At 46.8% G+C, this 13103-nt stretch overlaps 1 pseudogene; it reads left to right on the forward strand.

Moving 5' to 3' along the window:
- Window positions 1–315: 315 nt before the first annotated feature.
- Window positions 316–13103, forward strand: part of LOC129355489 (ras-responsive element-binding protein 1-like) — a 40691-nt pseudogene continuing 27903 nt past the window's right edge.

The following is a 13103-nucleotide window of genomic DNA, read 5'->3' on the forward strand; positions in this document are numbered from 1 at the left end:
AGGCAGAGATGCTTGGTGGCCACTTCCCCTTGGAGACGGAGATAACACGTGATGAGCTTTACTGATCAGGTTCAGAGGCAGAGAGACACCGAGACACGGCGAGAGACAGGCCGGGGCACGGAGCCTGGAGCCCGGCCACCACTTCAGCCAACCTCCGCAGCGCAGCGCAGCGCGGCGCGGCGCAGCGGCGGTTACTCTGCTACAGTTACTGAGTGGCCTTGTTTGTTTCCTCAGAGGAGGAGGAGGGAGAGGAGGAAGAGAAGCAGCGCAGCAGCACCAGGAGGAGGAGAGAGGAGGAGGAGGAGGAGGAGGAGGAGGAGGAGGAGGAGGAGGAGGAGGAGGAGAAGCCGGAGTAAAGTTTGTCCAAGTTTGCACATCCATTCGGAGAAACGCCATTTTGAGTCCTCTCCTCTTCGGAGCGACTTTGCAGCTTCTTCCTCCCTTTTTTTTTTTTTTTTTTAACTTCATCCCCCCCTCATCATCATCATCATCATCATCCTCCTCCTCGCCACGATGTCTCGGCGCAAGCAGCCCAACCCCAGCAAAGTCCGCGGTAAGTCAGCGTTTTTCCGCCGCTAGCCGCCGCGTCTCTCAGCAACAAGTTAAACTGCCACCAAAGTTAGCCCCGCTGCGTGGACGCGCTTTCCACGGGGGGATTTTTCGCTCTCCTCTCCGTGTTGCTTCCTAGTTTGATGCGCATCCAAGCGGAGGAATTTCAGCTCCTCTTCCGCCTCTTCCTCATTCACTCTGCGGCTAATTATCACCCGCAGCTTCATGTTTTCTCCTTCTTTAGCGCAACTTTTAGCAGCCGTTTGCACTTTTTCTGGCTGTTATTCGGCGGTTATTTTCCGCCGTGGGGTTGGGGGGGGCAGCAGAGAGAGAGAGACACGGCGGGGAAGTGGGTGGGAAGAGGGGGGGTCAAAGTCTGCTCAGCCGGAGGCAAGCATCCATATCTGGGTGCACTTTGGTCGGAGCCTCGCTGCTAGTTACCATGTGTAGCGCTATCAGTCCAGACGGTAAGAGCTGCAAGCTAGCGGTAAGCTAGGGCTGCTTCTTCCGGTCTGCCTGTCACAATAAAACACCTGTTGAACATTTCGCTTACAGACGCCATTCTGTACAATCCGACATAAAAGCAGCTTTAATGACCTAAAAGCTGTTATTTCTAATGGTTTATTCAAACCAATAGCTAATTAGTGAGCTGTTAGTTAACGTGTTGCTACGTAGGTTACATCACTGAAAACGCGTCACTGTCAGCTTGTTGTGCTAATACTGTTAGCGGGTCAGGCCATGACCCCTCCGGGCTGCCGTAGATTTCAGATGTTTTGGTGAAGAAGTCCATATAAACTGGTTATTACTGCCACTGTGAAGCTGCAACCTCATTGGGGTGAAAAGTTATGTTGTGGAAAAGAAAAATTATATCGTTGATGAATTATTTACAACCTGTTAGAGAAGGTAAATAATTGTGTGTATGAATGTGGCGGCCATATTAGATGTTGTGTTGTGGGATGTTTTTCTTAAGTAAATGTTTTCACTTTAGCTTAATCTGTGAGGATTTCAAAGATTAGTGTATATATATATATATATATATATATATATATATATATATATATATATATATATATATATATATATATATATATATATATATATTATATATGTGTGTGTGTGGAAATGTCTGTGTAATTGTTGATACTGAGTTGTTTTTGATGCTTTTGAACGTTTGCTTGCTTTATTTTGAAGGTCCTCTTCCTCGTTTCCTGCTTTTGTCCGCGCTGCGTGCGTCTAGCTTTGAGCTCCAACACGGTGACCTTGCCCAGACTCGTTCAGCCCCGAATCGGGTCCGGTTCATTTAGAAACCGACCCGACGCGGCCGAGGCTCGGTCGGGGAGTCCCTGCCGCTCGGTTTGCGGCAGTTTTTGCGGCAGTTTGTCGACTTTTCTCCGTCTTTCTGACACTTTTTCCAGCGCCTCCCTAGCAGCAGCATCGACGTGACGCCTGTTGCTGCATCCTCCTCCTCCTCCTCTTCCTCTCCAGTCCCCGTTTTCTGTCTCCCTCCGCTGCAACTTTAATTAAAACATTAAATCAGATTTCTTTTCGCACCGTCAGCTCTGTTCGGCCCCACACCGGGTCTCGGTGAAGTCCCCCGGCTCAGTTAGCTGTTAGCGGGAGGATGCTGCTGCTGTGGCCGCTGCAGAAGCTCCAGACCTCGGCCTGAACTGGGCCAAAGAGCCCCTTATCACCCAGCCGGTCAATGATTGACGGCCTGGGTTTGGTTTGGATCTCAGGGCCGGACCGGTTAGGTAATGGTTCAACCTGAGGAGCTTTAAGGTCACTTTTAAACATCCAACTGAAACTCATAAAAGTTTGATTTATGCCCCCAAACAGCAGAAAACAAGACTTACAGCAATAAAACAGCTCAGGTAGATCATGTTGGTCTGAGATGCACCGATCTGGTGTTTATTTGGGCCGATATTTCCAGGTTTTAGCTCTGACCGGGTGGATCTGTATTTTTATATCTCAGGAGTAAAAATGGCTCCAGAATCCTTTAAAACAGGCAGAAACTCATAATTAATGCTTTATTTGATCGATTTTAATCTGGTATATAGAACAGAACTTTCAGAATTGAGCAAATATTTCCTGTCAGATTATTGTTTTATATCTGCTCTACTGGTTTAACATGTAATCTGAGAACGATGATCTGACCTGTTGATCTAATGGCTCAAAAATATAAAAAAGTCAAAATTTTTAAAGATTTTAATGAAATAACTGAGCTGGTTCTGATTGACCCGTCCATCTTTAGTTCCTTTATGAAGCAAAACTAGCAGATTGGAGCAGATTATTCCCATCTTCTCTGTATTTTCAGAGCAGAACCAGGTAATTATTACAGAAAAAGTAATTGAAACTTTGTTGTTTTAGACAATAAAACTTGTAGGACGTCTCTTCTAGATGATGTAATTAGCTTGTTTCCTGAAGCTGTAAATGGTGTTGGCTGGAACATCTCTGCTGTCGGCCATCTTGGTTGCTCCAGATGAAGCTTTCATCTTTAACACTTCCTGTTTTGAGGCGTTGAAGCTTCAGGAGCCAGAGTCCATCCAGGATGAGCTTTATGAGACAGGATGCAGCGGCAGTGTGTGCCGCACTGTGTGTGCCGCACTGTGTGTGTGCTGCAGTGTGTGTGTGCTGCAGTGTGTGTGTGCTGCAGTGTGTGTGTGCTGCACTGTGTGTGTGCTGCAGTGTGTGTGCTGCAGTGTGTGTTGCACTGTGTGTGTGCTGCAGTGTGTGTGTGTGCTGCAGTGTGTGTGCTGCAGGTTTGATTCGGTTCAGATGAACAGTTACTGTTTTAGTAACTAATTCAACACTGAGGCCCAGACTCTGGTTAGAGGGAGGTGTGGGCGGGGCTTAAGAATGGAGGCGGGGCCTATATAATGTGGGCGGGGCCTGAGAGTGGATGTGGGTCTGGATGCTGTAAAGTTTCATCATCTGGTGGTTGGATCCGGCCTGCAGGCGGAAAACAGGAAGAACAGGAATCAGTGGAGGAGAAGAAGAGTCAGAGGATGCCTCAGCTGTGCAAAAGTCTTAGTCCAGCCCTGTTGCTGCATGTTGGAGCAGAACGGAGAGACTCCAGGAAAAATCTGAGAGAAATCGGGGGAAACAAAGAGCTGGACTCTTCCTCACTACTCTTCCTCTCTACTCTTCCTCACTACTCTTCCTCACTACTCTTCCTCTACTCTTCCTCACTACTCTTCCTCTCTACTCTTCCTCACTACTCTTCCTCACTACTCTTCCTCTCTACTCTTCCTCACTACTCTTCCTCACTACTCTTCCTCTCTACTCTTCCTCACTACTCTTCCTCACTACTCTTCCTCTCTACTCTTCCTCTCTACTCTTCCTCACTACTCTTCCTCACTACTCTTCCTCTCTACTCTTCCTCACTACTCTTCCTCACTACTCTTCCTCACTACTCTTCCTCACTACTCTTCCTCACTACTCTTCCTCACTACTCTTCCTCTCTACTCTTCCTCTCTACTCTTCCTCACTACTCTTCCTCACTACTCTTCCTCACTACTCTTCCTCTCTACTCTTCCTCACTACTCTTCCTCACTACTCTTCCTCACTACTCTTCCTCACTACTCTTCCTCTCTACTCTTCCTCACTACTCTTCCTCTCTACTCTTCCTCACTACTCTTCCTCACTACTCTTCCTCACTACTCTTCCTCTCTACTCTTCCTCACTACTCTTCCTCACTACTCTTCCTCACTACTCTTCCTCACTACTCTTCCTCACTACTCTTCCTCTCTACTCTTCCTCACTACTCTTCCTCACTACTCTTCCTCACTACTCTTCCTCTCTACTCTTCCTCTCTACTCTTCCTCACTACTCTTCCTCTCTACTCTTCCTCTCTACTCTTCCTCACTACTCTTCCTCTCTACTCTTCCTCACTACTCTTCCTCACTACTCTTCCTCACTACTCTTCCTCCTGGCTGGATGAAGTGCGTCGCTGCGGCGCACAAAGACTGCGTTGTGTTGCCGTGGGGACCGGCTCCCTGCAGTCGTGTGAAGACATGATACAGCTTGAGGAAAAGGAGGAGGAGGAAGAGGAGGAGGAGGAAGAGGAGGAGGAGGAAGAAGAGGAGGAGGAGGAAGAGGAGGAGAAGAAAGAGGAAGAGGAGGAAAAGGAGGAGGAAGAGGAGGAAGAGGAGGAAGAGGAGGGCAGCCACCCGACTGATTCCTCTTTATCTGCTCTTCATCATCCCTCCTCTTCCTCACCGGGTCTCTGACCCGTCAGAGCGACTCGGAGCGGCCGGGTCAGCTCCAGAACCGAGTCTCTGCAGGTTCTGATCCGATTTGGTTCTTCTGACTTCAACAGTCTGGCAAAAATTAAAATATGATTTCTTCTTCAATAATAAAATAAAGATCATTTAACTGAATCAATACAGAATCGAAATAAAAGTATTAAAAACAAAACTGATAATATTTAGTTAATATTACTTAAATAAGAAATGATTATATTTGCAAATAATAGAGAATCATATTTATTATTTGAGTCATTATTGTTAAAAATCCATTTAAATTGGATGATTTTATGTGATTTTAGTTTCTGTTTCAAATGAAGATTTATTAACATGATCTGTGTAACAAACTCAATAACAATAAATTAAGAAGGATTAATTATGTAGATGGAGAAATGAAACATTTTATTTATTTAGATTCTTTTAATAAAATGAATCTATGAACTTAATTAACTGATCAAATGAAAACATGAGACAAACTGGAGCCTCATTAATGAAACTAATGTGATAATTACACTGAGCTCACGTGACCCGGCCTGGTGTGTGTGTGTGTTCGTGTGTGTGTGTGTGTGTTCGTGTGTGTGTGTGTGTGTTCGTGTGTGTGTGTGTGTTCGTGTGTGTGGGTGTGTGTTCGTGTGTGTGTGTGTGTGTTAATGGGAGTTTCAGTGGGACGTTTGTGTCCAGGGGGACAGAAGTCAAGCAGCTAATTAAAAGCCGTCTTCCTCCCCCGAGACCTTTGTTTCTACACATTAACCACTCACACACACACACACACACACACACACACACACACACACACACACACACACACACACACACACACACACACATTAGCATGTCGTTACACAGCAGGGAAATCCAGACCAGAAGCCGTTGATGCTGATGGAGGAGGAGGTGAAGCAAGAGGTCACTCCTCCTCATCTTTCCTCCTTTCTTCTTCTCCTTTCTCCCTCGCTGATCTCTATTTATAGCGCCACCTTTATTTAGATGAGATTATGTTGCAACCCCCAGCAGAGAGCAGGAGGAGCAGGAGGAGCAGGAGGAGCAGGAGGAGCAGGGAGCCACGTTTCACCCATAAACATGCATATCGCCTCCTTTTCTTTAATATTTCGTCTGCTCTGAGTAACAAACTTAATATGTTGGGATTAAATATTTCTAGCAGTTAGACAATAAAAACTTTGTTGAATTCACCAGCAGAGAAAACAGGTAAAGAAAAAAAAAAGTAAAAATCTACAAACACAAAAACAGAAGAAATTGATCCATCAGATACAACTTGTTGTTTTTCTGCTGACTCTGCAGAAAACACATTTTCTAACATGGTGTAGAACGCTAATGTTGCTAACTGTGATAATCTAGCAAACAGAGTGACCTTTGCCCTCTATGCTGTATGTTAGCACAGTTAAGTGTCAGCAGTAACGTTAGCTCTAGCATTGCTGATCACATCAACATTAACTTTATGCTAACGTTACTAAAACAGATGTTTTGAATAGATCAGATTAAATCTAGTATTCCTCTCCTGGCTGAGATTATAATCTGGAGTCTCTACATGCGGCTGAAGTTCTGGTTCTGTCTGACTGGGTTTTTGCGAGACGGTAATGAACGATTGTCTGATGTGGAGGTGATGAGGAGCTGCTCTGATTGGCTGAGAAGCAGACAGAGGAAGAGGATGATGATGAAGGACGGGGGTTGGGTCTAACACCTCGGGCTGGACCAGATGGTTTCCCACCTTCATCCTCCTCTTCCTCGTCTGAACCGAAGCGACCTGAGAAACTCTCTCTGTCCCTGGGCTTTTATTTTGAAACCGCCAGGTTTTCCATGTAACTCTTTAGTTTGGTGGTTTCATAAAGTTTATATTTGGGTCACTTTCTTCAATGTGGTTCTGATGAAAACGTGTGGGCTCATTTCAGCTCCTAATTTTCTGTGTTTTTTTAAATTAGTCAGTTCTTTGTCTTTTGTACGTTTTTTTTCTGTCTATTTTTGAGAATGTTTTGGTGACAGTTTAAATTTAATCTCATTAAATGAAAGTTTCTCCATATTGGATTTTTGCTGCTTCAGTTTAAGCCTCATGGTGAAACTTGTGTCGTTTGCTTCCATGTCTTGATGAGCGTTGACTCATCGTTACGTCGTCGTCTGGCTTTCGGGGTGTTTTCTGTCGTCCCTCAGCTGGACTTTGTCCCTCACCTTCCTGTTAGGCCTCAGGTGATGTTGGAACCGTTGAAGAGGAAGAAGAACGGTGGCAGTTCTCCTTGGTTCTCCTCGGTTCTGCCCGGTTCCGCCCGGTTCTCCTCGGTTCTGCCCGGTTCCGCCCGGTTCTCCTTGGTGGTGCATCAGGTCGTGACTCAGCGTTATGGGATGCCGTCTGAGCATGAAGGTGTTCCTGCTGAGTCATCAGCTCACGGGACAGAAACATGGATGCAGGAAGTCTCATCCTGATGCTGGATTTCAAAATAAAACGGGAGGTGAGAGGCTGGGTAGTCGCTGTGGTTGCATTGCATTTCTCAGTGGACCTAAAATGAGGAAGTGGTCATCTGCTGGATGTTTGCACTGCGTTTCTTCTGTAAAATCGATGGTAATGCTGATCTGTAGTGAATGATGAGCTGAAATGTTTTTCTCATTTCATTTTCATTTTTTCCACTTTTCAGGAAATCTTCAGTTCTTCCATTTTCTTTTTAGAACTTTGTTATTAATAAAAAGCAAACAGGCAGATTCTGTTTGGTTTTGCTTTTATTTTACTTCTCCAGGTTTGTGATGAAGTCACTGTGTGGGAAACTCCTGCTGGTTGATAGGCGATCGGTTGCTTTTCCTGCTGGTTGGTTGATAGGCGATCGGCTGCTTTTCCTGCTGGTTGGTTGGTAGGCGATCGGCTGCTTTTCCTGCTGGTTGGTTGGTTGATAGGCGATCGGCTGCTTTTCCTGCTGGTTGGTTGGTTGATAGGCGATCGGCTGCTTTTCCTGCTGGTTGGTTGGTTGGTTGATAGGCGATCGGCTGCTTTTCCTGCTGGTTGGTTGATAGGCGATCGGCTGCTTTTCCTGCTGGTTGGTTGGTTGGTTGGTTGATAGGCGATCGGCTGCTCTTCCTGCTGGTTGGTTGATAGGCGATCGGCTGCTTTCCTGCTGGTTGGTTGGTTGATAGGCGATCGGCTGCTTTTCCTGCTGGTTGGTTGGTTGGTTGATAGGCTGCTTTTGCTGCTGGTTGGTTGGTTGATAGGCGATCGGCTGCTTTTCCTGCTGGTTGGTTGATAGGCGATCGGCTGCTTTTGCTGCTGGTTGGTTGGTTGATAGGCGATCGGCTGCTTTTCCTGCTGGTTGGTTGATAGGCAATCGGCTGCTTTTCCTGCTGGTTGGTTGGTTGATAGGCGATCGGCTGCTTTTCCTGCTGGTTGGTTGATAGGCAATCGGCTGCTTTTCCTGCTGGTTGGTTGATAGGCAATCGGCTGCTTTTCCTGCTGGTTGGTTGATAGGCGATCGGCTGCTTTTCCTGCTGGTTGGTTGATAGGCAATCGGCTGCTTTTCCTGCTGGTTGGTTGATAGGCTGCTTTTGCTGCTGGTTGGTTGGTTGATAGGCGATCGGCTGCTTTTCCTGCTGGTTGGTTGATAGGCAATCGGCTGCTTTTCCTGCTGGTTGGTTGATAGGCTGCTTTTGCTGCTGGTTGGTTGGTTGATAGGCAATCGGCTGCTTTTCCTGCTGGTTGGTTGATAGGCAATCGGCTGCTTTTCCTGCTGGTTGGTTGATAGGCTGCTTTGCTGCTGGTTGGTTGGTTGATAGGCAATCGGCTGCTTTTCCTGCTGGTTGGTTGATAGGCGATCGGCTGCTTTTCCTGCTGGTTGGTTGGTTGATAGGCGATCGGCTACTTTTCCTGGGCGGCTGGGAGCTCTGAGGATGAGGAGCGTCTCTGGCTGCGGAGGCCTCACAGAGAGCAGCTATTGTTTCCACACTTCCTCCTCTCTGCTCTCCTGATGAGAGGCTGCCTCACTTCCTGTTACCGTCCTCTTCCTCATTCTCTGAGGATGGACCAATCAGGCGGCGCGGCTTAGATCAGCAGAAAAAATGTTTTCATCTCTGAAAAAAGATTTAAAAGCTTTCTTGATGCTTGTTGACAGAATCTGTACATTTTGCTCAGCTTTAATCGTTCCAGCGGTTCAATAAAATCATAACTCAGGAGGTATGAAACAAACGATCAGCATCACTCTTGGTCAGATTGTAGCCTGGATTTAAACATCTCAATGTTTCGACTGTTTTCAGTTTCCAGAAAAAAATGTTTTCACTGTTCAATGGAACAACAGCAGATTGTTAATATATTCATAAATGACCTTCAGATGACAGAAGGTCAGAACTTTCTAACCGTCTGACGGTTCAAACCCGACTGTCAGCGCGACAAAGTATTGGCTCCCCTCACGAGTTCAGAGCCATAAAGTTTAAGATTTCTTCCTCCTGCTGCTCCTCCTCATGGGACATTCTTTCACAGCAGAGCCGCGCGGACTTTGGACTCACTGTAAATACGGCTTTATTTGCAGCCAACAAGGTGAAGGTAGCTCCAGCCCTGAGTGTGTGTGTATGTGTGTGTGTGTGTGTGTGTGTGTTCTAGCCATCACACACACTCCTGCAGGGTAGTTAACTCCACAAGCTGCTTATCAGCAGCACAGTCTCACCACACCCACACACACTCAGAGCTGCTGGCATCTCACACAACAGGTCTGTCTGACACCAACACACACACACACACACACACACACACACACACACACACACACACACACACACACACACACACACACACACACACACACACACACACACACACACACACACACACTCCTCACTCCTCCACCCTTCATCCTTCCATCCTTTCATCAAACACTCCTTCGCTCTCAGGGTCAGACACGTTTCTTCTGTTTAAAAGGAGAAACTGATGATGATGACGACGATGATGATGAAGAGGTTAGCCAGCTGCTTAGGCACGCTAAGCCCCGCCCCTGCAGGAAACCCTGTAGATGTTATAGGCGTCTAAGTATAACGCCTGCTGCAGTATGTAGCTGTTCTGATCTTATAGCAGCATTACATGGCAGATTAGTGTTGACTCAGCAGATTAAAATGATGAGTCAACATATTTAAATATAAACAGAAGAGCTGAATCGCTGCTTCCCCCAATCCTGACCATCATACTGCCACCACCGTGTTTGAATAGACCACCCTTCCTCTGCATTCTGCTGACTCATCATTTATATCAGCTGCTGAGGAAGACGAGGCCAGAATAAACTCATCCATCCATCATCCATCCATCATCCATCCATCATCCATCCATCCATCATCCATCCATCATCCATCCATCCATCATCCATACATCCATCATCCATCCATCCATCATCCATCCATCATCCATCCATCATCCATCCATCCATCATCCATACATCCATCATCCATCCATCCATCATCCATCCATCATCCATCCATCATCCATCCATCCATCATCCATCCATCATCCATCCATCCATCATCATCCATCCATCATCCATATCCATCCATCATCCATCCATCATCCATCCATCATCCATCCATCCATCCATCATCCATCCATCCATCATCCATCCATCCATCATCCATCCATCCATCCATCCATCATCCATCCATCATCCATCCATCCATCATCCATCATCCATCCATCATCCATCCATCATACATCCATCCATCATCCATCCATCCTCCATCCATCCATCATCCATCCATCCATCCATCCATCCATCCATCCTCCATCCATCATCCATCCATCATCCATCCATCATCCATCCATCATCCATCCATCCATCATCCATCCATCCATCATCCATCCATCCTCCATCCATCATCCATCCATCATCCATCCATCCATCATCCATCCATCCATCATCCATCCATCCATCATCCATCCATCCATCCATCCTCCATCCATCATCCATCCATCATCCATCCATCCATCATCCATCCATCCATCATCCATCCATCCTCCATCCATCCATCATCCATCATCCATCCATCCATCATCCATCATCCATCCATCATCCATCCATCATCCATCCATCCATCCATCCATCATCCATCCATCATCCATCCGTCATCCATCCATCCATCATCCATCCATCATCCATCATCCATCCATCATCCATCCATCCATCCATCCATCATCCATCCATCATCCATCCATCCATCCATCATCCATCCATCATCCATCCATCCATCATCCATCCATCATCCATCATCCATCCATCCATCCATCCATCCATCATCCATCCATCATCCATCCATCCAACCATCCATCCATCCATCCATCATCCATCCATCCTCCATCCATCCATCCATCCATCATCCATCCATCATCCATCCATCATCCATCCATCATCCATCCATCCAACCATCCATCCATCCATCCATCCATCCATCCATCCATCCTCCATCCATCCTCCATCATCCATCCATCCATTCATCATCCATCCATCCTCCATCCATCCATCATCCATCATCCATCCATCCATCATCCATCCATCATCCATCCATCCATCATCCATCCATCATCCATCCATCCATCCATCCATCATCCATCCATCCTCCATCCATCCATCATCCATCCATCATCCATCCATCATCCATCCATCCATCCATCCATCATCCATCCATCCATCCATCCATCCTCCATCCATCCATCATCCATCCTCCCATCCATCATCATCCATCCATCATTCATCCATCCATCCATCATCCATCCATTCATTCTCTATATTTGAGCTGCAGCATGTGAATGTAGTTCTCAGAGCCTCATAATCCCCATTAATCTGACTGTTAGCTGTAATCTGACACACTCACACATTGCTGCAGGTTCTACTGTTTGTTCTGCAAACATGGGGAACGCCCCGTTACCATGGCTCCCACGGGCCCAGCATGCCCCACACTTTGTTGCTCTTCTTCTCTCTGCAGGTCTGAAACTGGCTTCAGGGGCGTGGACTGGTTCACCTAACCAGTGGGTCGCCACGGCACCCTTCTTCAGGTTGATTAGCGATTCTGATCTGGTTCTGGTTTGGTTCTGATACCTGCTGGTACCGTTGGATCTGGACTGATAATAATTCTTTTTCTTCTGTTCATTAAACGCATCACAGCTGAGAAGTCCAACAGTTTTAATGCCTTTAAATGCACCAGACAGCAGCAGGAGGGCTTTTATTTTGTAGGAGCAGCCATTGGGGTTGCCTTGGACTTCCTGTTTACAGATAGTGGTCAAATCTCACACTAATGATGACACACACTCATCGGGGTAAATAACAGGCTGAATCACAGACACACTCCTTACAGCATGTCTGCACACACACACTCACGCACACACACTCACGCACACACACACACTCACGCACACTCACTCACACACACACTCACGCACACACACACACTCACGCACACACTCACACACACACACACTCACACACACACACTCACGCACACACACTCACACACTCACTCACACACACACTCACGCACACACACACACACTCACACACACACTCACGCACACACACACACTCACGCACACACACACACACACACACGCACACACACACTCACGCACACACACACTCACGCACACTCACGCACGCACACACTCACACACACACTCACACACGCACTCACGCACACACACACGCACACTCACGCACGCACACACACACACACACACACTCACACACACACACACTCACACACACACACACACACACTCACACACACACTCACACACACACACACTCACACACACACTCACACACACACACACTCACACACACACTCACACACACATTCACACACACACACTCACGCACACACACACACTCACACACTCACACACACACTCACACACACACACACACAGACACTGATACACACACACACTCGCACATACTCACACACACACTCACTCCCTGGTGTGTGTGTGACAGTGAACCATCTTGACTCCGCCCTCTGACACACCTGAACATCCTCACTGTAAACCAGGAGTTCAAATTGAGTCGCTGGGTGTGTCAGACCCTTCGCCGTCTCGATGTGTGAAGGTTCAGGACGTCTCCGTCTTCCGCCTGCAGACAAAACATCCACAAACTCTCAATATGATGAGTGTCAACAGTCTGCGTGGAAGCGGGCTTTGACTAGGAACTCTAGGATAAATCAACTTCCTGGTTTTCGTTAATGAGACATGAAGCTGATGAACTTCCTATGAAACAGTCGGCTCAGCAGGAAGCTGAACTTTCCACATGTTGATGTTAGAAAGATTTAATCTGCAGATGATGGAGAGTTCACCAACAG

This window comes from Poeciliopsis prolifica, unplaced genomic scaffold, assembly GCF_027474105.1.
Source record: "Poeciliopsis prolifica strain line A6 unplaced genomic scaffold, Auburn_PproV2 SCAFFOLD136, whole genome shotgun sequence".
In the NCBI taxonomy this organism is placed as follows: Eukaryota; Metazoa; Chordata; class Actinopteri; order Cyprinodontiformes; family Poeciliidae; genus Poeciliopsis; species Poeciliopsis prolifica.